This window comes from Pseudophryne corroboree, chromosome 6 (genome assembly GCF_028390025.1).
Source record: "Pseudophryne corroboree isolate aPseCor3 chromosome 6, aPseCor3.hap2, whole genome shotgun sequence".
Lineage (NCBI taxonomy): Eukaryota > Metazoa > Chordata > Amphibia > Anura > Myobatrachidae > Pseudophryne > Pseudophryne corroboree.
Window position 1 is genome coordinate 430901470 of NC_086449.1, and position 25999 is coordinate 430927468.

At 47.6% G+C, this 25999-nt stretch overlaps 1 protein-coding gene and 1 long non-coding RNA gene across 2 annotated transcripts in view; one reads left to right on the plus strand and one right to left on the minus strand.

The window, feature by feature from the left end:
- LOC134935340 (uncharacterized) overlaps positions 1-19485 on the minus strand; it is a 59265-nt gene extending 39780 nt beyond the window's left edge. The window contains exon 1 of the long non-coding RNA XR_010180070.1: positions 19399-19485. This is a non-coding gene — a long non-coding RNA (uncharacterized LOC134935340). The remainder of the gene's footprint in view (positions 1-19398) is intronic.
- Positions 19486-20203: 718 nt separating this feature from the next.
- The window catches only part of PIK3CG (phosphatidylinositol-4,5-bisphosphate 3-kinase catalytic subunit gamma), a 130012-nt gene continuing 124216 nt past the window's right edge, over positions 20204-25999 (plus strand). Inside the window, exon 1 of the mRNA XM_063927053.1 lies at positions 20204-20306. The gene's annotated coding sequence lies outside the window, so the exon portion shown is untranslated. The remainder of the gene's footprint in view (positions 20307-25999) is intronic.

The following is a 25999-nucleotide window of genomic DNA, read 5'->3' on the forward strand; positions in this document are numbered from 1 at the left end:
TTGGATCCCCCTCTGTACTCCGCTCGGGGGGGTTTCGCAGAGTGACGGGGTTGCATCGTGACATAACGGCGTCATTCCGTGAAACTCCGCCCCCCGAGCGGGTTACTCGGGGAGAAATAGGAAGGGGAAGCAGGGAGCCACAGTTAGTGCCGCAGCGGGCGCCCAGTGCGGTTGCACTGCTCGCCTGCCCCAAGAAACGGCCCTGCGTGGGGCACCCCAAACCCAAGCAGCCAAGCGACCCCAGGGCAACACTCGCCTGCCCCAAGAAACGGCCCTGCGTGGGGCACCCCAAACCCAAGCAGCCAAGCGACCCCAGGGCAACACTCTAGTGAAAAAAATATTTAGTGAAAAAAGTTATGCTAGGTAGGTTACTGAGAGAGGCTGCTGAAAAACAGCAGTGGTAAAATAGTGAGAGGTAACATGGTAATAAATAAAGTACTGAGAGGTAAAGCAGTGAGAAGGGAAGGTGTAAAATGAGTTACATTGAAAGAACACACACAATAAGAAAGAAAGGAAATACGAAATTAAGTGTTAACTTGTGTTGCTCCTGAGGTCGACCAGCCACAGCAGTCCAGGGGGACCCACGCCCCAAAAACCAACCCCCCATCTGACATTCTTATATACACATCCGTGGTAGGATCAGAGGTTAAACTGTTTTCAGAGGCATCAGCCCAGTTTTCAATGGCTTTAGCTACCCAAGCCATAGCCATGGCAGGTCTGGCTGTGGCGCCTCTAAGTGAATATAAAGATTTGAGACACGTGTCCGATTGCCTATCAGGTATGCCCTTAAGTGAGGATGCTGTTGGAATAGGAAGAATGGAACTTTTAATTAAACGTGTCACATGGGCATCCACAGTAGGTGGAGTTTCCCATTTTGTACAATCAGCCTTAGGTAACTGATAAAATTAGTTTAGCTATTTAGGTACAGCAAATTTCTTGCCAGGATATTTCCATGCTTCACTCATAGCATTAGAGACATTATCAGAGTGTGGGAACTCAGCCACTACTACTTTTTGGCATTTACAAAGAGGGTCTTTAAATTTAGGGTCCGGTTCAGTATCCTCTAACTGGAGTGAGAATTTAACTGCCCTAACTAAAGCAGCTACATTAAATTTGAACTGCATCTCTTCTTCCCCTGAAGGGAAGTATGCATCAGAGAATTAAGTCTGATCTGCTGTAGCAGAAGATTCCTCAAAATCTGAAAGTGGCGTGGGCTGTGAAGCTAGCACAGCACACTCGGTGGCAGTAGGAGCAAGTATTGTCATCTGTTCCTGCAATATATATTTAAATGCAGACGATGAAGCATCCAAACTCTGTATAGAGATAGAGAACAAGGCCAACAGGTGGGGCTGGAATGGGCTGATAAACAGGCTGTAATGGCTGTGGGAGACCCCTCAGGGGAGTCACAGATGGGGCTGCAATATGGTCAGCAGTCTTAGCCAGCATGTTAGAAAATAAGGCCCATGGAGGCTCCTGTGCTGGCATTGAGGGAGCTGATGGGCCAGGGGGTACACAAGAGGTACACTGATCATCTTGTCAGTGGCGTAACTAGAAATTTTTCTCCCCCAAGCCAAAAAATTCTTATTGCCATACCCCCCGTAATTGGCACTAGTAAAGTGACAAACATGTGCGCGCCGCCAAAAAGGGTGTGTGGCTTTGTTGGAATGGGTGTGGCTTCGCATAAAGGGGCGTGGCATTGCAGGAAAAGACTACCTTATACCCCAGTTTTGCAACCTGCACGCCCAGACGTTAGCCACCACAGGAAAGAAAAATAATCCTGATTCATGCCCCTTACATTATTTGCCATTTCTCTGACGTCCTAGTGGATGCTGGGACTCCGTCAGGACCATGGGGATTAGCGGCTCCGCAGGAGACAGGGCACAAAAATAAAGCTTTAGGATCAGGTGGTGTGCACTGGCTCCTCCCCCTATGACCCTCCTCCAAGCCTCTGTTAGGTTTTTGTGCCCGTCCGAGCAGGGTGCAATCTAGGTGGCTCTCCTAAAGAGCTGCTTAGAAAAAGTTTTTAGGTTTTTTATTTTCAGTGAGTCCTGCTGGCAACAGGCTCACTGCATCGAGGGACTTAGGGGAGAGAAGTGAACTCACCTGCGTGCAGGATGGATTGGCTTCTTAGGCTACTGGACACCATTAGCTCCAGAGGGATCGAACACAGGCCCAGCCATGGAGTCCGGTCCCGGAGCCGCGCCGCCGACCCCCCTTGCAGATGCCGAAGATTGAAGAGGTCCAGAAACAGGCGGCAGAAGACTTTTCAGTCTTCATGAGGTAGCGCACAGCACTGCAGCTGTGCGCCATTGTTGTCAGCACACTTCACACAGCGGTCACTGAGGGTGCAGGGCGCTGGGGGGGGCGCCCTGGGCAGCAATGTATAATACCTTTCTTATGGCTAAAAATACATCACATATAGCCCTTGAGGCTATATGGATGTATTTAACCCCTGCCAGATCTCACAAACTCCGTGAGAAGAGCCCGCCGAAATAGGGGGCGGGGCTTATTCTCCTCAGCACACAGCGCCATTTTCCTGCTCAGCTCCGCTGTGAGGAAGGCTCCCAGGACTCTCCCCTGCACTGCACTACAGAAACAGGGTAAAACAGAGAGGGGGGGCACTTTTTTTGGCGATATTACTATATTTAAGCTGCTATAAGGATACAACACTTATATAGGGTTGTTCCCATATATATTATAGCGCTTGGGTGTGTGCTGGCAAACTCTCCCTCTGTCTCCCCAAAGGGCTAGTGGGGTCCTGTCTTCAATAGAGCATTCCCTGTGTGTCTGCTGTGTGTCGGTACGTGTGTGACGACATGTATGAGGACGATGTTGGTGTGGAGGCAGAGCAATTGCCGGTAATGGTGATGTCACCCCCCAGGGAGTCGACACCGGAATGGATGGCTTTGTTTATGGAATTACGTGATAATGTCAGCACATTACAAAAATCAGTTGACGACATGAGACGGCCGGCAAACCAGTTAGTAGTAGTACCTGCCCAGGCGTCTCAGACACCGTCAGGGGCTGTAAAACGCCCTTTACCTCAGTCGGTCGACACAGACCCAGACACGGACACTGAATCTAGTGTCGACAGTGAAGAAACAAACGTATTTTCCAGTAGGGCCACGCGTTATATGATCACGGCAATGAAGGAGGCTTTACATATCTCTGATACTGCAAGTACCACAAAAAGGGGTATCATGTGGGGTGTGAAAAAACTACCTGTAGTTTTTCCTGAATCAGAGGAATTGAATGATGTATGTGATGAAGCGTGGATTAACCCAGATAGAAAAGTGCTAATTTCAAAAAAGTTATTGGCATTATACCCTTTCCCGCCAGAGGTTAGGGCGCGCTGGGAAACACCCCCTAGGGTGGATAAGGCGCTCACACGCTTATCAAAACAAGGGGCGTTACCGTCTCCTGATACGGCCGCCCTCAAGGATCCAGCTGATAGGAGGCTGGAAACTACCCTAAAAAGTATATACACACATACTGGTGTTATACTGCGACCAGCCATCGCCTCAGCCTGGATGTGCAGTGCTGGGGTGGTCTGGTCGGATTCCCTGACTGAAAATATTGATACCCTGGATAGGGACAGTATTTTATTGACTTTAGAGCAATTAAAGGATGCTTTTCTTTATATGCGAGATGCTCAGAGGGATATTTGCACTCTGGCATCGAGAGTAAGTGCGATGTCCATATCTGCCAGAAGAAGTTTATGGACGCGACAGTGGTCAGGTGATGCGGATTCCAAACGGCATATGGAAGTATTGCCGTATAAAGGGGAGGAATTATTTGGCGTGGGTCTATCGGATCTGGTGGCCACGGCAACTGCCGGGAAATCCACCTTTTTACCTCAGACCCCCTCCCAACAGAAAAAGACACCGTCTTTTCAGCCGCAGTCCTTTCGGTCCTATAAGAACAAGCGGGCAAAAGGACAGTCATATCTGCCCCGAGGCAGAGGAAAGGGTAAGAGAGGGCAGCAAGCAGCTCCTTCCCAGGAACAGAAGCCCTCCCCGGGTTCTGCAAAGCCCTCAGCATGACGCTGGGGCTTTACAAGCGGACTCAGGAGCGGTGGGGGGTCGACTCAAGAATTTCAGCGCGCAGTGGGCTTGCTCACAGGTGGACCCCTGGATCCTGCAGGTAGTATCTCAGGGTTACAGGTTGGAATTCGAGAAGTCTCCCCCTCGCCGGTTCCTAAAGTCTGCTTTGCCAACGTCTCCCTCAGACAGGGCGACGGTATTGGAAGCCATTCACAAGCTGTTTTCTCAGCAGGTGATAGTCAAGGTACCCCTCCTACAACAGAGAAAGGGGTATTACTCCACGCTATTTGTGGTACCGAAGCCGGACGGCTCGGTAAGACCTATTCTAAATCTGAAATCTTTGAACCTGTACATACAAAAATTCAAGTTCAAGATGGAGTCACTCAGAGCAGTGATAGCGAATCTGGAAGAAGGGGACTTTATGGTGTCCCTGGACATCAAGGATGCTTACCTGCATGTCCCAATTTGCCCTTCACACCAAGGGTACCTCAGGTTCGTGGTGCAAAACTGTCATTATCAGTTTCAGACGCTGCCGTTTGGATTGTCCACGGCACCTCGGGTCTTTACCAAGGTAATGGCCGAGATGATGTTTCTTCTGCGAAGAAAAGGCGTATTAATTATCCCTTACTTGGACGATCTCCTGACAAGGGCAAGGTCCAGAGAACAGCTGGAAGACGTAGTAGCACTAACCCAAGTAGTGCTGCAACAGCACGGGTGGATTCTGAATTTTCCAAAATCTCAATTGAACCCGACGACACGTCTGCTGTTCCTGGGAATGATTCTGGACACGGTTCAGAAAAAGGTGTTTCTTCCGGAGGAGAAAGCCAGGGAGTTATCCGAACTTGTCAGGAACCTCCTAAAACCAGGAAAAGTGTCTGTGCATCAATGCACAAGAGTCCTGGGAAAGATGGTGGCTTCTTACGAAGCGATTCCATTCGGCAGATTCCACGCACGAACTTTTCAGTGGGATCTGCTGGACAAATGGTCCGGATCGCATCTGCAGATGCATCAGCGGATAACCTTATCGCCACGGACAAGGGTGTCTCTTCTGTGGTGGTTGCAGAGTGCTCATCTGTTAGAGGGCCGCAGATTCGGCATACAGGACTGGGTCCTGGTGACCACGGATGCCAGTCTGAGAGGCTGGGGAGCGGTCACACAGGGAAGAAACTTCCAGGGAGTATGGTCAAGCCTGGAGATGTCTCTTCACATAAATATACTGGAGCTAAGAGCGATTTACAATGCTCTAAGCCTGGCAAAACCCCTGCTTCAGGGTCAGCCGGTGTTGATCCAGTCGGACAACATCACGGCAGTCGCCCACGTAAACAGACAGGGCGGCACAAGAAGCAGGAGAGCAATGGCAGAAGCTGCAAGTATTCTTCGCTGGGCGGAAGATCATGTGATAGCACTGTCAGCAGTGTTCATTCCGGGAGTGGACAACTGGGAAGCAGACTTCCTCAGCAGACACGATCTACACCTGGGAGAGTGGGGACTTCATCCAGAAGTCTTCCACATGATTGTGAACCGTTGGGAAAAACCAAAGGTGGATATGATGGCGTCTCGCCTCAACAAAAAACTGGACAGGTATTGCGCCAGGTCAAGAGACCCTCAGGCAATAGCTGTGGACGCTCTGGTAACACCGTGGGTGTTCCAGTCAGTGTATGTGTTTCCTCCTCTGCCTCTCATACCAAAAGTACTGAGAATTATACGGCAAAGGGGAGTAAGAACGATACTCGTGGCTCCGGATTGGCCAAGAAGAACTTGGTACCCGGAACTTCAGGAGATGCTCACGGAAGATCCGTGGCCTCTACCTCTAAGACGGGACCTGCTTCAGCAGGGACCGTGTCTATTCCAAGACTTACCGCGGCTGCGTTTGACGGCATGGCGGTTGAACGCCGAATTCTAAGGGAAAAAGGCATTCCGGAAGAGGTCATTCCTACACTGGTAAAAGCCAGGAAGGAGGTGACTGCACAACATTATCACCACATTTGGAGAAAATATGTTGCGTGGTGTGAGGCCAGGAAGGCCCCCACGGAGGAATTTCAACTGGGTCGATTCCTACATTTCCTGCAAACAGGATTGTCTATGGGCCTCAAATTGGGGTCCATTAAGGTTCAAATTTCGGCCCTGTCGATTTTCTTCCAGAAAGAATTGGCTTCAGTTCCTGAAGTCCAGACTTTTGTAAAAGGCCCTGGCTTCAGCCAGGAGAGTATCAGAATTGGCGGCTTTATCGTATAAAAGCCCATATCTGATTTTCCATTCGGACAGGGCAGAACTGCGGACGCGTCCTCAGTTTCTGCCTAAGGTGGTGTCAGCGTTTCACCTGAACCAGCCTATTGTGGTGCCTGCGGCTACTAGCGATTTGGAGGATTCCAAGTTGCTGGACGTTGTCCGGGCATTGAAAATATATATTTCAAGGACGGCTGGAGTCAGAAAATCTGACTCGCTGTTTATACTGTATGCACCCAACAAGCTGGGTGCTCCTGCTTCTAAGCAGACGATTGCTCGTTGGATTTGTAGCACAATTCAACTTGCACATTCTGTGGCAGGCCTGCCACAGCCTAAATCTGTCAAGGCCCATTCCACAAGGAAGGTGGGCTCATCCTGGGCGGCTGCCCGAGGGGTCTCGGCATTACAACTCTGCCGAGCAGCTACGTGGTCGGGGGAGAACACGTTTGTAAAATTCTACAAATTTGATACCCTGGCTAAAGAGGACCTGGAGTTCTCTCATTCGGTGCTGCAGAGTCATCCGCACTCTCCCGCCCGTTTGGGAGCTTTGGTATAATCCCCATGGTCCTGACGGAGTCCCAGCATCCACTAGGACGTCAGAGAAAATAAGATTTTACTTACCGATAAATCTATTTCTCGTAGTCCGTAGTGGATGCTGGGCGCCCATCCCAAGTGCGGATTGTCTGCAATACTTGTACATAGTTATTGTTACAAAAAAATCGGGTTGTTATTGTTGTGAGCCGTCTGTTCAGAGGCTCCTACGTTTGTCATACTGTTAACTGGGTTCAGATCACAAGTTGTACGGTGTGATTGGTGTGGCTGGTATGAGTCTTACCCGGGATTCAAAATCCTTCCTTATTGTGTACGCTCGTCCGGGCACAGTATCCTAACTGAGGCTTGGAGGAGGGTCATAGGGGGAGGAGCCAGTGCACACCACCTGATCCTAAAGCTTTATTTTTGTGCCCTGTCTCCTGCGGAGCCGCTAATCCCCATGGTCCTGACGGAGTCCCAGCATCCACTACGGACTACGAGAAATAGATTTATCGGTAAGTAAAATCTTATTTTTTCCTCCTTATAGTAATGCCCAGTATACATTATGCCACATACTGCAATGGCCTTAGCCATTATGCCACACACAATAATGCACATGACACAATATGCACACACTGTAATGCCCCCGACACATTATCCCACACACCGTAATGCCTGTGACACATTATGACAGGAATCTCAATGCCCGTTATACATTATGCTACACACTGCAATGCCCCTGATACATTATAGCACATACAATGTCTGTGACACAGTATGACACACACCACAATGATCCTGAGACATTATAGCACATACCACAATGCCCGTGATATAGTATACAACACACCGTAATGCCTGACACATTATGACACACACCGCAATGTCCATGATACATTATGCCACACACCGTAATGCCCATTACACATTAAGTTCTACAGTAAGGCTTCTAATTACTTTTAAATTACCTGCTCGTTGCCAGGGGTTTCATGCTCTTGGTTCCATGCACGGTGCCAGGGATTTTCATGCTCAGGGTGTCATGCTCGTTGCCAGGGGTTTCATGCACTGGGTGTCATGCTCGTTGCTAGGGGGTAGTGCTTGTTGCTAGGGCCATGCTCCCAGTGCCACATATGCCCCCAGTGCCAGATATTCCCCCACAGTGCCAGGTATATGCCCCCAGTGCCAGATATTCCCCCACAGTGCCAGGTATATGCCCACAGTGCCAAATATACCCCCCACCCAGTGCCACATATGCCCCCAGTGCCAGATATTCCCCCACAGTGCCAGGTATATGCCCCCAGTGCCAGATATTCCCCCACAGTGCCAGGTACATGCCCACAGTGCCAAATATACCCCCCCCCCAGTGCCACATATGCCCCCAGTGCCAAATATACCGCCCCAGTGCCACATATGCCCCCCGTGCCAGATATTCCCCCACAGTGCCAGGTACATGCCCCCAGTGCCAAATATACCCCCCCAGTGCCACATATGCCCCCAGTGCCAGATATTCCCCCACAGTGCCAGGTATATGCCCCTAGTGCCAGATATTCCCCCACAGTGCCACATATGCCCCCTCAGTGCCTGCTCCCCCCAGTGCCAAATATTCCCCCACAGTGCCAGGTATATGCCCCCAGTGCCAGATATTCCCCCACAGTGCCACATATGCCCCCTCAGTGCCTGCTCCCCCACAGTGCCAGGTATATGCCCCCAGTGCCAGATATTCCCCCACAGTGCCTGCTCCCCCCAGTGCCAGGTATATGCCCCCAGTGCCAGATATTCCCCCACAGTGCCTGCTCCCCCCCCCACTCCTTTGTGTTGGAGGGACACGGAGGGACACGGAGGGCACAGCGCGCGCCTCTCCCGTGTCCCTCCTGGCTCTCCGGCCGGTCTAATAAAGGAAGTGCCGGTTCGTGAGCCAATCAGAGCTCACGAACGGCACTTCCTTTATTAGACAGGCCGGAGAGCCAGGAGGGACACGGGAGAGGCGCGCGCTGTGCCCTCAGTGTCCCTCCAACACAGCAGCGGAGGGAGGAGACCGCAGATTGACATGCGAACGCTCATCCGCATGTCAATCTGTGCAAAGTCAGTGGCGCCCCCGCAGCCCCTCGCCCCCAAGCCACCGCGAGGACTGCGGGGGCAGTAGTTACGCCACTGCATCTTGTTATTCCTGAGGTGAAACCTCCACTGCACAGGTTCTACATGACAGTAGAGTAGGAGCTCCAGCTTGTTTAGCTGCCTTGCCTTTGCTAGACATAACTGCAAGGAGAATACACACACAATATGGTAATGTGCAATGTGTAACTAAAGACAGTATGTAACAATGAGCCTGAGCAAATACAATAATTTGCAAAGTGTGGCTAAATAAACCCCGTACACACCTGCAACTAAGTGTTACTGTTATAGAAAGAAAGGAACAGGGAAAGCAATATATTGTTTTACAGTGAAAAGCAAAAGTACAGACAGCAGAACTAGCATAAGTTGCATACAATGCAGAAAAAACTATTTAACTGCAGTGGGCACTGGTATCAACTATCCAGCTATGAGAGCTTGTAGGATGCAGCACTGTGTAGACCCTGACTGAAAAGGTATACAGGGAGACCAAACCCAGCGTTCCCGGAGACCTGCACAGCTTCTGTAATTGCTGCCCAGCACCTCTGTGAGGAAAGATAGTGAGGGAGGAGCAGCCCGGGGTGGGAAGACCTCCGCGGAATGGCGCCCTGGGCTGGGGAAGGGGCCACTGAGGAAGTGCTGCCTTCTCTTGCTGACATCTACAACTGGTTCCCTGGCATGTATAAATGTATCTCAGCACCAGTTCTATATGCCCTGGTGGTCTAGTGAAGCCCAAGGTCATACAATGTCAGTACCGCCGGTCCGTCTCCGTAGACCAGCCGTATAGGACTGCGGGAACCCCCTTACTTGTCCTCCATGAGTTCAGTTTGCCATCTAGGGAGTCTCCTCTCTGGTACCACCGAAATCCCCTAGTCAAAGCAGGTGTTGCGGCTCCGGTGGGGGCATTGGAGCAGCAGCAATGCTGCTGCCAACGTGGGACTCCGGAGGGTAGGTAAAAAAATCGGTGTGGGCTCCCCTGGACCTTGGGGCCAGTGTGCAGTGCACACACTGCACCCATTATAAATACGGCAGTAGCAAGAGAGAGAATGGAGTGGAATGGATGGAATGGACCATGGCTTGAGTAAATGGTGTAGGAAGAGTAGAAACCCGTCGACCCAGCAATACACTAGTACATATACATATTTTTTAGAAGAAGAATGTGAGAGGTGCGGGATGTTGGCTGATCTCTGAAGTTTTTTGTTGCCCCTTTAAAAAACATCAACGATCGGCCGGCATCCCGCACCTCCTGCAATCGCAAGTGCCATTACATCCCGCTGATAATATTTGAAAGCAGAGAACATTATGCCATTGGGGGGAAGCTTTTATGTTGTAATTAATGTGGCAATTAATGTGGCTGAATAAGAGCAAAGGAAGTTTGAGGAAATACGGCCAAGTAGTCAAGTAGAGAGATGAGCAAGTAAAAGAACACTTACCTTTTGTTTGACAAACACTGTATTGCTGGGGGTCCAAATGGACACTCCTTGAGTGCATATATGACACTCCCAGGAGGAAGTTCCTTGGCCCCAGTAGCAGGCAGAAGCAAAGACCAGGAACCTGACCTAATACGATAAATTAGGATGGTTTTGTAAAATTCTGGTGTTGAAGGCGAGAAGACTAAACAATAGTGGGAGTTACAGTATACAAGCCAGAATCAAAGAAGAAACTGTAGAGTAAATGGATGAAAAGATAAGCTAATAAAATAAAAAACTTAGAACAGCAATACAGCACTGTGGCTTTAAATACAAAAATTCCAGAATCCAAACTATGTCCTGCAAATCTTGCCTGTGAGTGATGGATCTATAAGGCCTATAATTAGTCATTCTGCTTCTCTGTCCTGATTGCTGTTGCTAGGAGAAGTACTAATACAGTATGTGCTTTGCAATCAGGTATACCTCCTCAGTCCTGATTGCTGGTTGCCAGCAAGTACAGCAATGTGCTGTGTCATCACAAAAGCTAACAATGCTTGTGTGTATGTTGTGTTCAGTGCTGCCCCCAGTCATGACTCAACAGTATGTTGTCCATTCTTCTCAGTATTCAGTTCCAACACTAAAAGCATGTCATGTTGGAAGAGGGCAATGAGTTAGTTATGACATGTCTGTGACTACGGTATTTTGTAAAAATGTTAAAATCTAAATTAGCAGAGAAAGTTTATTAAAAAAATATATTTTTACACAAAAGAGAAAAGAATCATAATAAACACAATAAAAACTTACAGGGCATATAATAAAGTAAATGTATAGAAACGTAGACAATCGTCAGCAATCAGCAAAAATATGTCCTCATAAAACAATAAGAGCCAGGAAGAAATCCACTTATACTGTTCAATAAGATTTTCAAAACAGAGATATACTGGCATAGGTAAACAGTAAGCAAAAAATAACAGTACATATTCAATAACATGCCCGGAATTGTTGTCAGAAATATAAAGAAAGAGAAGGGGGGAGGGGGGGGGGGGGCAGGGAATGATAGTAAGGAGATCTCATATAAATCTGAATCACAAACCCACATATGTAAATAAAGGAACAATGGCAGGCCCGCTAAAACAACACAAGGAGTGTCTATAAGAATTCAAATAACATGGTGGTATAGAAACCAGGGAATAGTGTTGAACATCTGGCAAATATTGAAATGAGTAGGCAGGTCCAAAGTCTCAATATAGACGCCCCATTTACTGTAGAATCGTTTAACCCCCGATTACGATGCCGGAAAGACAGCTTGTCAATCGAAATACAGAATTTGTAGGAGCAGAGTCTTAACTGCATCTTAAAAAGGGGGAGCAGGGTAGGTCCAGTTACACAGTATTACATTTTCTGCCACAGTAAAAATAACGGTAAACAAGGTAATAACAGCTTTGGACTCTGTGCCATAACCCATTCAGAAAAATTAGCACATACAGTAACAAAGCCAAAGAGTTACAGAGTTAGCGGAGATGGAAAACAGAGTTAATAAAACACATAGAGGCTTATTTATTAACATTATTTTTACAAAACAAATGTGAAAAAGGGTGTTTTCACACCCTTTTCACATTTTTTTTAGTATCACTGAAATGTATTAAAGGGCTTTTGGAGCAGTCTTAGTGAAAAACTGCTCCAAACCCTTTAATTGTCATTTTTTTAGTAACCCACATCGCATGCCCCATACTTATAATGGGAAATGGGATGTGGACGAATTTACTAAAAAAAAAATGTAAAAAAAAATACCGCAATGTGCCCTGTAATAATTACACCAGCTCAGGCTGGCGAAATCACAGGGCAGCACTGCAAAATCCCAACTTTTGCCTAGCCTTCTCTGCCCCCTGTGCAGAAAAAGCTGTCCGATGGACACACAAGCTGATAACTGGTTAAAAAAAAAAGTAAAAAACTAAACAAAAACATACTTACCAGTCCAGGGAGCCGGTGATTGGTGCCGGGTCCTCCATGTGCTGCGCTGTGACCCCTGGTGCAAAACGGCAAATATATTTGGTTTTATACGGTCATCAACCTGTGAATAGGATCCAGGCCAGTAACAGTGTGCATCTGGGACATGCTGATGCATGCAAAGTGTGCAACTTGAAGGTACATAAAAAATTGAGAGTGTGGCAGTTGGGTCCTGCAGGGCCTTGAAAGTAAATATAACACCTCCAGGGTCAAACACATCCTTATTATTAGAATATCCTTCTCACTCCAATGCCTAAAAAAGCACATTGTCAAGCCCCAGAGGAAAGGATGGGTTACCCCAGAAGGGGGCCAGAGGCAAACGCAGGATTTAGTCGGTGGGGTTTCCGTGTGTATATACACACATACACACACGCGTGTATATATATATATATGTATATATATATATATATATACACACACACACACATTTGTGTGTGTGTGTGTGTGTGTGTGTGTGTGTGTGTGTGTGTGTGTATATATATATATATATACACACATATGTATATATATATATATATATATATATATATATGTGTGTGTATGTGTATATATATATATATATATATTGCACACACATTCATTCATACAGACACACATATATACATGCAAACATACATACACAAGCACACACAGAAACACACATAGATATATACTGTACATTCACACAAGCTTCCCATGCTGTATAGTGTATACACTACATATTTAAATATACTGTGCAGTACTGTACCGTCCATCAGGGGCTGGGAGGCGGAAGCAGACTGTTGGCACTGTCTGGACGGAGGGAGCTGCTATGGCTGAGCATGCGCAGCCAGCAGCTCCCCCGAAACACTCTGCAGAGAGCTACGTAGCTCTCTGCTGCAGCAGCTCCCGCATCGCGGACGCAGACGCGATCGTGTTCGTGGCTTTCACTGAGACGGAGACACTGCTGTCTCCGTGTCAAAAATGTACATGTTGGCTCATCAGGGGGGGTTTCCAGGTACTCGGAAACCCCCCCTGCGTGCGCCACTGGGGCATAGGGTAATACTGAAAATGGTCTAGACAGTTTAGCACATATTGAACGCCAGGCTAAATACACATAATGGAAAAGTATGTTGTAGTAAATGTGAGACAGAATATCTTTCTTAGGAGTATAAAGGAGGCAGATATGGGTAAACCCTGGCCTTCTCCGAGGGAGCGTTGGTATAGGTCTCATGTAACATAGTAACATAGTAACATATTTTCTGAGGTTGAAAAAGACAATAGGGGGTATTCAATTGTTTGAAAGTCAGTTGGATGTCTGTTTTTTCCTATCTAATAGACAGGAAAAAACAGACACCCAACCGACTTTTCATACAATTGAATTCCCCCAAAATTGTCCATCGAGTTCAACCTGTTAGTGATGTCCTACACAGTGGCGTAACTACTGCCCCCGCAGTCCTCGCGGTGGCTTGGGGGCGAGGGGCTGCGGGGGCGCCACTGATTACAGCAGACTGACATGCGGACGAGCGCCCGCATGTCAGTCTGCTTTCTCCTTCCCGCCGCCGCTTGTTGGAGGGACACGGACGGCACAGCGTGTGCCTCTCCTGTGTCCCTCCTGCATCATCTCCGGCGGCCGCGGGTCTAATAGGGGGAAGTGCCGTCCGTGAGCTCTAATTGGCTCACGGACGGCACTTCCCCCTATTAGACCCGCGGCCGCCGGAGATGATGCAGCAGGAGGGACACAGGAGAGGCGATCTGTGCCCTCCGTGTCCCTCCAATAAGCGGCGGCGGCACTGGGGGGAATATCTGGCACTGGGGGGGGGATGTCTGGCACTGGGGCATATATGGCACTGGGGGGGAGATGTCTGGCACTAGGGGGATATCTGGCACTGGGGCATATATGGCACTGGGGGGGGGGATATCTGGCACTGGGGGGGGGGATGTCTGGCACTGGGGCATATATGGCACTGGGGGGGAGATGTCTGGCACTAGGAGGGATATCTGGCACTGGGGCATATATGGCACTGGGGGGGGATATCTGGCACTGGGGGGGATATCTGGCACTGGGGGGGGATGTCTGGCACTGGGGCATATATGGCACTGGGGGGGGATGTCTGGCACTGGGGCATATATGGCACTGGGGGGGGGATGTCTGGCACTGGGGGGGATATCTGGCACTGGGGGGGGGATGTCTGGCACTGGGGCATATATGGCACTGGGGGGGATGTCTGGCACTGGGGGGGGGATATCTGGCACTGGGGGGGGGATGTCTGGCACTGGGGGGGATATCTGGCACTGGGGGGGGGATGTCTGGCACTGGGGCATATATGGCACTGGGGGGGGATGTCTGGCACTGGGGCATATATGGCACTGGGGGGGGGATGTCTGGCACTGGGGGGATATCTGGCACTGGGGGGGGGATGTCTGGCACTGGGGCATATATGGCACTGGGGGGGGGGATGTCTGGCACTGGGGGGGGATGTCTGGCACTAGGGGGGATATCTGGCACTGGGGGAATATCTGGCACTGGGGCATATGTGGCACTGGGGGGGAATATATGGCACTGGCGGCATATCTGGCACGGGGGGAATATCTGGCACTGGGGGCATATGTGGCACTGGGGGGGAATATCTGGCACTGGGGGCATATGTGGCACTGGGGGGGGGGGTATATGTGTACCTGGCACATGGGGGGGGCTATATTTGGCACCGGGGGCATGTGAGTACCTGGCACCGTGGGGGAATATCTGGCACTGGGGTCATATGTGGCACTGGGAGCACAGCCCTAGCAACAAGGACTACCTCCTAGCAACGAGCATGACACCCAGTGCATGAAACACCTGACAACAAGCATGGCACCCAGTGCATGAAACACCTGGCAACGAGCATGACACCCAGTGCATGAAACCCCTGACAACGAGAAGGTAATTGAAAAGTAATTAGAAGCCTTACTGTAGGACTTAATGTGTAATGGGCATTACGGTGTGTGGCATAATGTATCACGGACATTGCGGTGTGTGTCATAATGTGTCACAGGCATTACAGTGTATGGTATACTATATCGCGGGCATTGTGATATGTGGTATAATGTCTCAGGGTCATTGCAGTGTGTGGCATAATGTATCACGGACATTGCGGTGTGTGTCATAATGTGTCACAGGCATTACGGTGTATGGTATACTATATCGCGGGCATTGTGATATGTGGTATAATGTCTCAGGGTCATTGCAGTGTGTGGCATAATGTATCACGGACATCGCGGTGTGTGTCATAATGTGTCAGGCATTACGGTGTGTGGTATACTATATCACGGGCATTGTGGTATGTGGTATAATGTCTCAGGGTCATTGCAGTGTGGCATAATACATAACGGGCATTGCGGTGTGTGGCATAGGGTATAACGGGCAGGGCATTGCGGTATGTGTCACAGGCATTACGGTGTATGGTATACTATATCACGAGCATTGTGGTATAATGTCTCAAGGTCATTGCGGTGTGTGTCATAATGTGTCACAGGCATTGTATGTGCTATAATGTATCAGGGGCATTGCAGTGTGTAGCATAATGTATAACGGGCATTGCGATTCCTGTCATAATGTGTCGGGGGCATTACGGTGTGTGGCATAATGTGTCACAGGCATTACGGTGTGTGGCATAATGTGTCACAGGCATTACGGTGTGTGGCATAATGTGTCGGGGGCATTATGGTGTGTGGCATAATGTGTCATGTGCATTATTGTGTGTGGAATAATGTCTAAGGGCCATTGCAGTATGTGGCATAATGTATACTGGGCATTACTATAAGGAGGAAAAATGACAAATAATGTAAGGGGCATGAATCAGGATTATTTTTCTTTCCTGTGGTGGCTAACGTCTGGGCGTGCAGGTTGCAAAACTGGGGTATAAGGTAGTCTCTTCCTGCAATACCACGCCCCTTTATGAGAAACCACGCCCATTCCAACAAAACCACGCCCCTTTTTTTGGCGCGCGCATATTTATCCCTTTCTTGCTCCCAATTATGCGGCGGGGTGGGGGGGGGGGGGGGGGGGCGCCAAAGAATTTTTTGGCTTGGGGGAGAAAAATTTCTAGTTACGCCACTGGTCCTACACTGATGATATTTTTAAAACGAATTTTAATGTGATGAATATTTAGCCGTAATGTTTATTCCTATATTTATTTATTTTTGTTTCTTTAACTATAGTGTCAGATTTACCCACCATAAAACTGTATATCCTTATCCATTAGGAATTTATCTAGCCCATTCTTAAAAGTTGTGACCAAGTCCACCATTACTTCTCTCTCTGGCAGGGAGTTCCAAATACGTATTGTCCTTACGGTGAAGAAACCTTTCCGTCTCTGTGTGCGAAATCTCCTCTCCTCTAACCTAAGCGGATGTCCGAGTGTCCTTTGTGTTGATCTTACCAAAAACAAGTTCCCCGTTAGCTCTGTATATTGCCTTTTTATATATTTGTAAATGTTAATCATGTCCCTTCTTAAACTCATTTTTTACCAGTGTAAACATGCCTAGCAAGCCATTCCTCATATTCTAGCATCTCCATCCCCTTAATCAATTTGGTCACTCTTCTCTGAACCTTTTCTAGTTCCAGGATATCCTTTTTGTAGTATGGTGCCCATAATTGTACACCGTATTCATGATGTGGCCTCACTAGTGATTTATATAATAGGAGTATAACACTCTCATCCCTTGCATTAATTCCCTGCTTTATGCATGCTAAACCCTTGTTTGACTTATTTTCTGCATTCCTACTTTGGGTACTACTGCTAAGTTTGTTATCTATGTGAACACCTAAATCTTTTTCCAATACAGAATCCCCTAGTTTTTCCCCATTTAGTATGTAGGTAGTCAGGAGCGGATCTAGGCATGAGAAAGCCAGGAGGGTGCCTGGCGCGATGTTACCCCACGGGCGCCTGCCACCCACCCACACCCCGGCTGCAGCAGGCGCCATTTGTTGTGTGGGCGCCCGCTGCAGCCGATGCCATTGTCAGATACTAGAGGTCCTAATTGACCTCTAGTGTCTGTGCGGCGCTATGGGAGAGACATTATGACGTCTCTCCCATAGATCTAAGGGCAGCAGCAGTTGGGAAGCAGGAGCGGGGTGAGTATTTTTATTTGTTTTTTTGTGTGTGGAAGCAGTGCTACTAGGGGGCATAACTACAGCGGCACACCTACAGGGGGCACATCTACTGGGGGGCATAACTACAGGGGCATCTCTACTGGGAGCACATATACTGGGGGCATAACTACAGGGGCATCTCCACTGGGGGCACATCTACTGGGGGCATATCTACAGGGGTCATAACTACTGGGGACACACCTACAGGGGGCATAACTACTGGGGGTATATCTAATGGGGGCATAACTACTGGGAGCATAACTACAGGGAGCATATCTACAGGGGACATAACTACTGAGGGCATATCTACAGGGTGCATAACTATGGGGGGCAATACTATACAGGGGCATTACCACTGGGGGCATTACTACTGGGGGCACTACTAATGAGGACATTGCAAAGGGGGCACTTAATAAGTGCAATGTGTATAAGGGTCCACCAGGTACAATGTGTATAAGGGTCTACCTGGTGCAATGTGTGTAAGGGGTACTATTCTGTGGCCACACCCCTTCCCTTTGAAGCCATACCACATCCTATTTTGCCTGCTGGGGGGCGGGGGGGGTGCCGAAGGAAACTTTTGCCCTGGGTGGCACAAAGTCTAAAACCGGCCCTGTAGGTAGCATGTTTGTTCTTGCTACCGCAGTGCATTACCTTACGTTTGTCTATGTTGAACCTCATTCTCCAATTTGCTGCCCATGCTTCCAGTTTAAATAAGTCGTCCTGAAGAGACTCAGCATCCCCCTCCGAATTTATAACCTTACACAGTTTGGTATCATCTGCAAAAATTGTCACCATGCTCTCTAGACCTACTTCCAGATTATTTATGAAAATGTTTAACAGTAGCAGGGGGTATTTCAGACCTGATCGTAGCAGCAAATTTGTTAGCAGTTGGGCAAAACCTATGTAGGCTGGACAATAAGTACTGTATTTCCATGTTTTTGACACATTTACAATTTTTATTTATCCTTCAGTTACTTGTATGTTTATTTGCAGTCTTCACAAACATCTTCATGCACATGCTGAACCTATATCATTTTGTCTTTACACACTTGCAAATCCAGTTTGAATTACCTTTGCTTTTTGCTTACCCTCTCATGTCCTCTCATTTCTAACACCTCCTTCAACTTCTATTTCTGCTACTACATAAACTTTCTGCTGTAACCAAATTGTAATGCCACTGAACACTTCCAACACTGTCCTGCATTTTTGCAATCCTACTGTTCTGTTCATCTTACAACCACCACTCCTATTTTCAAATTTATCATACTATTTAATGCCATATATGGGAGACCGCCGGTCACAATACCGACCCCGACATCCCGCAGGCACGTAATCCCAGCAGGGACTATTCCCACTCCTGGGTGTCCATGACACCCATAGGGGAAAATTTACTAAGATGGGAGTTCTATTTAAGATGGGATGTTGCCCATAGCAACCAATCAGATTCCAGGTATTATCTTCTAGAAGGTGCTAGATAACTGAGAAGTAAAATCTGATTGGTTGCTATGGGCAACATCCCGTCTGAAATAGAACTCCCATTTTAGTAAATTTACCCCATAGAGTGGGAGTAGAACCTGTCGCGAGCACAGCGAGCCCGCAAGGGGCTTAGTTGCACTTGCTCCCACCCCGCCGGCATTCTGCGTCCGGGATCCAAGGCGTTGAAATGCTGACCGCCGGGATGCCAGCCGCCGGTACAGCATATCCAACCCATACAACCCAGCACTCGTTGCTTCCTTGCTGAATGTGCAGGGTGCCTTCAGTGAGTGGTAACTGCAATAGAAAGGAAAGACTGCAGCACTCCGGAAAGTATTGAATAAGGTTTAGTAGATAAGCAGCATTACATCTCAGTCACACGCTGACGTTTCGGTGCCACTAGGGCACCTTTTTTAAAGCAGACAAATAGATGTATCAACTAGAACGATATCACAAAGCTTACCTAAATAGGATAAGGGCCGGATAAGGATAAGAGAGAAAAACTTACCCGTCACATCATTGTTATGGAGGTGTTTTGGTTTGGTTCTGTCGGACCGTATCAGAGGGCAGCAATACTACAGCGCAGGATAAAGGTGATTCTGGTTTTATATATATATATATATATATATATATATATATATATATATATATATATATATATATATATATAAAATATGTCTTTTTATATGTATATAGGTGCCAGTTATAAACAGCTAAACGTTTTGAGTTCGGTACAGTAAATTGACCACTTCACAGTCTCCATAGAAAGCTATAAGGACTGCTTTAGCTATTGAAAGTAGAGGAATTGACCCAGATTTATTGCATATTGGGGGTAATTCCAAGTTGATCGCAGCAGGATTTTTGTTAGCAATTGGGCAAAACCATGTGCACTGCAGGGGAGGCAGATATAACATGTGCAGAGAGAGTTAGATTTGGGTGGGGTGTGTTCAATCTGCAATCTAATTTGCAGTGTAAAAAGAAACCAGCAGCCAGTATTTACCCTGCAAAGAAATAAAATAACCCACCCAAATCTAACTCTTTCTGCCCATGTTATATCTGCCTCCCCTGCAGTGCACATGGTTTTGCCCAATTGCTATCAAAAATGCTGCTGCGATCAATTTGGAATTACCCACATTATTGGAGGCTTAACCGTAATATTATTAATAAATGAAATTATATAAAATAATTAATAAAATTAATAAACAGTCTCCTTATAAACTACATTTAGAGTTTCAATTCCGTATTTGTGAAACTGACATAAATTGTACTCATTCAGTAAAATGTGTGGAAGTTAATAAGCCCACTAGATGGTGCCAGTGATCTAGAAATAAGTGTACTTTGTAAATCCAGCAGGGACGGAAGAAGTGAGCAGAATAAACAAGAAGGGGAAAGGCTGCAGCTGCTGCAGGGAATAGGGTAAGTGGTGGCTGTGTCCGCCTTCCTGCTGCTGCTTATAATGCTGCGTGCTGTATGTATGCTGTGGTATGAAGTACGGGGACGTAGCTTGCCAGGGACCCTGCGTACGAAGCTGCCTGTCATTAGGCAGTAATGGCTTTTCCTATGCACTATATAGGCGCATTTGGATGACACAACAAGGTCTTTGCAGGGACTCCCCGGCATTAATTCTGATTCTCAGCAGCTCAGTGACAGCTGTAGTCTCTCTGTACATGTGGTGAGCGCTAGTGGATGGACAGAGAAGTCTTGTGTTGAATGCTGCTGGCATTTTATTAGACTAGACTTCCTCAGGTGAAAGTAATCAGCCCGGAGTGACCCCAGAAGCTGCATGTGAGCAGTAATGGGGTGTGTTTGCTACTCCAGAAGATGTGACAGGCAGCAGGATCACTGGTTCCTCAGCAACGCAGACCATCTAGGGCTCGTTTACGCCTTCCTCCTAGGCTTGTACTTTTCACAGTTGCATTGTAAAATATTATTACTACATTTAAGATGTTTACAACATAACAACACAAAGTCAGAAGCAAAGTTGAAGAATGCAAGTCTGGTTGTAATGTGTAACTTGTGTGTTTTTGCTTTGAGCATGCTCCAGAGCCAAGTTCACACAGCTACGTGCATAGCCAGATTAAGGGGGGGAGGCAGGGCCTACTGTGCTCTGGACCCCTTCTGTCAGGGGGCCCCCTGGCCGCAGCACAATGTCATCACTAGCTCTTCCTCTTGTGCAGCAGCAGAAACCAGGCTGCCAAAATGTGAGCAGGACCGTATGCATTGCAGGCAGAGACACAGGAGTATCAGGATTCATGAGATATCGATGGCCTTCATCGACCAGAGAGATAGGAGGGAGAAAAGAGCTGCAAGTGGCCCAGGGATCCCAGCTTCTCCTCCTCCCTGCCTGGATGTCAGGGTTCTGTGTAACTTGTTATCTGTTGAGTGCATTCCAATCTAGGAAGAGAGAGGCACACTGAGAGTCCTACCGAGTCCTGTCCCAGTGTGTAAGTAGTACAGAAGCTGATACTACTGTATTTTTGCAAGATAAATTATAGATTTTATTTTTCTATGTGTATTTAAAGTTGTTTAAGTTATATTTGTTCCACTACAAGAAAACATTATTTTAAACAGTTGTCTCTCAGGTGGAGTTTTAAACAGTGCCCAGGCATTATTATACTATTAGTTTAAATCTAATATACACCATTGGTTTATATTTAATATACACAATCCATAAATCCCAACATGACCCATTCCAGGAGGGATAAAATGCTCTCTACCTGGACTTCCCTCTTAATGTATGATTGTAATAATCTTTGCTGAAAGACCTTTTTTATCAAGTAAGTAGTTCAACACAGGTGTTGCCAATCATCTAATGTACACCTCCTTTCCCCCAGCCCCTCTGTTTTAAGTGCCCCAATCCCTCCAAGGCATCTGGCCCTGGCTACTTGCGATTAAGAGTTGTACATAAATGCAAAGCATGTCCTGAAAGGGAGTAACTGGGCTGCAATGGGCTAAGTCAGTGTGTGTCGATGGCTATACCGCGCGCCGCTGTACAGGCAGCCACAGAGGAGAAGCAGAGGGTCCGTACGCTAACTCAGACTCGGAGACTAGGTAGGGAATCCTGCAGGCCAGAAGCGACAACAGGAGATACTGACAGCCAGCGCATACCGGAGCTATGACTCCCTCTTTATATGTCTCACTCTTTGCTTGTAGCTGTGCAGCAGGGTAAATTCTTTCCTGCTACACCACTCTCTGCCCCAGCTGCTGCAGCACCTCTATCTGCCCCGGCTGTGGCAGCACCTCTTTCTGCCCCAGCTACTGCAGCACCTCTTTCTGCCCCAGCTACCGTAGCACCTCTTTCTGACTTGGCTGCTGCAGCACCCCTCTCTGCCCCGGCTACTGCAGCGCCTCTTTCTGCCCCAGCTACTGCAGCATCTCTTTCTGCCTTGGCTGCTGCAGCACCTCTCTCTGCCCCAGCTACTGCAGCATCTCTTTCTGCCTTGGCTGCTGCAGCACCTCTCTATGGCCCAGCTACTGCAGCATCTCTTTCTGCCTTGGCTACTGCAGCACCTCTCTCTGTCCCAGCTACTGCAGCATCTCTTTCTGCCTTGGCTGCTGCAGCACCTCTCTCTGCCCCAGCTACTGCAGCATCTCTTTCTGCCTTGGCTACTGCAACACCTCTTTCTACCCCAGCTACTGCAGCATCTCTTTCTGCCTTGGCTACTGCAGCACCTCTCTCAGGGCCGGTGCAAGGTCTCTCTGCACCCTAGGCAACGCTTCAGCCTAGCACCCCCTAGCCTATAAACCCCACCACCACCTCTCGGAGGAGAGATGCAGGTGGCCACTAAGTGTACTGCAGTGAATTGCATCATTATTCATATACAGAGAAAAGGGACAGCATTCAAGGACTTTTAAAGTGATAAATATATTGTCACAATATAAGGTCACATACGGTCACAAAATTTTGTGACTTGGTTCACAATATACTTTCACTGTAAAAGCCCTTGAGTGCCGTCTATTCTTTATATACTGTATACTACTGTATATGGGGTCTTGTAGGGATATTTAATTGGGGTTGGGTATGGGATGCCGCCAGTCAGAATTCCAACAGCAGCATCCCAACCATTATAATACGGCCTTCTGATTGACATTGGTTAACCTTTCCCCTTATCCTTATCCTAACCCTCCCTGCAGTCTAACCCTAACCCTCTCCGGCATACATTCTGGATCTCGGCTGTCGGGATTCTGGCGTCATATATTTGTATGCTCCTTATTGTGTTCCATGCCTTCATCTGAAAGTTCATTACTGACCCGATACAGAGACATCCTTCATTTGTTTGCAAGATGAATTCAGTGGTGTCCTTCAGTGTCCGGTGCCCCTAGGCAGCTGCCTAATGGTAGAACCAGCCCTGACCTCTCTATGCCACAGCTGTTGCAGCATCTCTTATATATGCGGCTCTACTATGTTGTGTAACTTGTATAAGGGGCGCTACTGTGTTGTGTAACGTGAATCAGGGGCTCTACTGTGTGGCGTAAAGTGTATAAGAGGTACTACTGTGTGGTGTAATGTAAATAACAGATACTACTGTGGTGTAATGTGAATAACGAACAATACTGTGCATTGTAATCCGAATTGGTACTGTTCTGTGGCCATGCCCCTTCCCCATGAAGCCATGCCCCTATATTTTTGGTGCGCACTGTCCCTATTTTAAACATAGGGGGCGCCCCCAAAAAACTCTTGCCCTGAGATTCACGAGGTTTAGACCCTGTCCTGTCGCCAATTTAGGATTTTTTTCTATTTTTTTCTTTTTAAATGTAACATGCACCCAGTTTAGTACAGGAGAGGGGGCACCGAAACATAACCTTGCTCCGGGCGCCATGGCACCTAGCTATACCTCTGGTGCTCGGGAGTTCCAAAAGAGAAGTGAAGAGACCGCTGATACAGTCACTTCACTCTGAACACATAGCAGAGACGGGCCCTGCATGTGAGTTTTGAGACATTCGGCCAGTATTTCATTTCTTATTGAATTGAATAGAAATTAGGATTATTGGGTCTTAAACCCGATAAGTGATAAATATGCACTCGAGTCTCCTCACTAAAAACTGGAGAAATAAAAACCTCTTCTTTAGAGGTTCAAACACTTTGAGGCTGATTCTGAGTTGGGCAAAAAGAGTAAGTGTACCTTGGCAAAATCATGTTGCACTGCAGATGGGGAAGATTTAAAATGTGCAGAGAAATTTAGATGTGAGAGGGGTGTCCAAACTCAAATCTAGATTGCAGTGTAATAATAAAGCTGCCCAGCATTTGTTGGCTACATACAAAAACAAGAAAAGTTTTCCACAGCACAATAAAAAGTATCAGCAATAAGACTTGAACACTATGGGGGAATTCAATTGTTACTTACACCAGTTGCCACTAGATGGCACCCGACTGAGTAATTCAATTGTTGCTCCATTCCAGCATGAGAAGCCGCCGGTGCTGACATTTCTGCTTGTAACCCCTTGTGCTAGCGAGCAGAAATTAGCATAAAGTGACTAGTTTGGACGACCAAAAACATCACTTTTGGCATCGTGTTCAGCACTTTGGTCGGGTTTAGCAATTTTACATGGCTAAACCCAGGTTATCTTGGTGCGATCAGCGTAAAAAAAAGTATCACTTTAGACAGGAGATCAGGCACACAAAACAATTGAATTACCTCCTTTATGATAACAGGAAATTCTGAGATCTTAGTTACACATATTTGCAAAGATATGGCTAAGCGACCAGGCCTCGGCAAGGCTTCTCTGATAACTGGTGGTCCCTGATGCTACATGATAAGAGCACCCACTCTGGGTCATATAACTGCTTATTGCTATGCTATATGATAATAGCACATTGTCAGGTCTGTAACTGTGTCTGTACCCAGAGGGGGCACTAGTGGGTCAGTGGTGGTGTGGTGGAGGAAACAAGGAGGCTGTAGAAGATTCCTGCGCATGTGTGCAATGATATTTATTAAGCACACATAGGTATGAACAGTCACTGAAGCACAATAACAATACTGATGGTTTGAGCAAAGAAGCTGACAGAGGTATAACAACAGTCACAGGTGATGTTCTGTAATCCAGTGAAATTAATAACAGTGATGACCCGCCTGGAAGCCGATGGCAAACATTGATGGTCTGGAAACCAATAGCAGTAGATTCACACAGTCTGTATATATGCACAAGTCCACAAACCCAAGCAAGGCCAAAGGAGGACACAGTTTGTAAATTGCAAGCTGGTTGTTTTAAGTGCCAGATGGAATAGCACAGTGCTGAACGCAGATAAACAACACACAGGTGAGAATGTTAAATAGCACCAGGAGAGAGTCTCTTACTGCATGCAGAGGTGGAAGCTGACTGTGGAAAGAGTTGTAGCAGAGCAGGATGGCTGGAGCCTGTAGTTCCACGGAGACAACGAGCAAGGAAATCACTGGAGACAGGAGACTTGAGCCAGGAGACGCTGTACACTGGATGTGGCACGTTGTTCAAGATGATGAGACTAAGCCGATGTTCTGGATTTATACCACCTGGTCAGCAGGCATTGGATCCTTCAATCATGTGTGCAGACACAGCGCAGGATTGGGTGTTTGCAGGTCAGCTGACTGCAAGTGTCATGGTGGCGCCCATGCTGCACAGATGATGGGTACACACTAGATGAACTTCAGGGGTACACAATGACAATGGGCACCGTTTCCATGGACAGAGCATTCATGCAGCCGCAGACTGGGGCCGTGACCTCTGGAGGCATACACACCAGTGCGCTAGTAAGGGAGATGCCACTGAATGCCGATTCCTGATAGTACCCCTTCCCCTTCCTTTATGGGTGGGCACCGAACACACATGAGGCTTGGAAGGAAACAGTCTATGAAAAGCTTGAACTAACCGTGGAGCATGTACATTAGTGGCGTTAATCCAACTCCTCTCTTCAGGACCATACCTGGACCAGTCAATCAGATACTGTAGATGGCCATACCGATATCGGGAATCCAAGATCTTCTCAACCTCGTACGCTACACCTCGATGAGTTTGAACTTTTGGAGCCGCTGGAAGAGCTTTCTGGAAACGGTTAAGAATCAAAGTTCTGAGGAGAGAAATATGAAATGAGTTCGGAATTTTTAAATAAGGAGGTAACTTCAGCTTGTATGCCA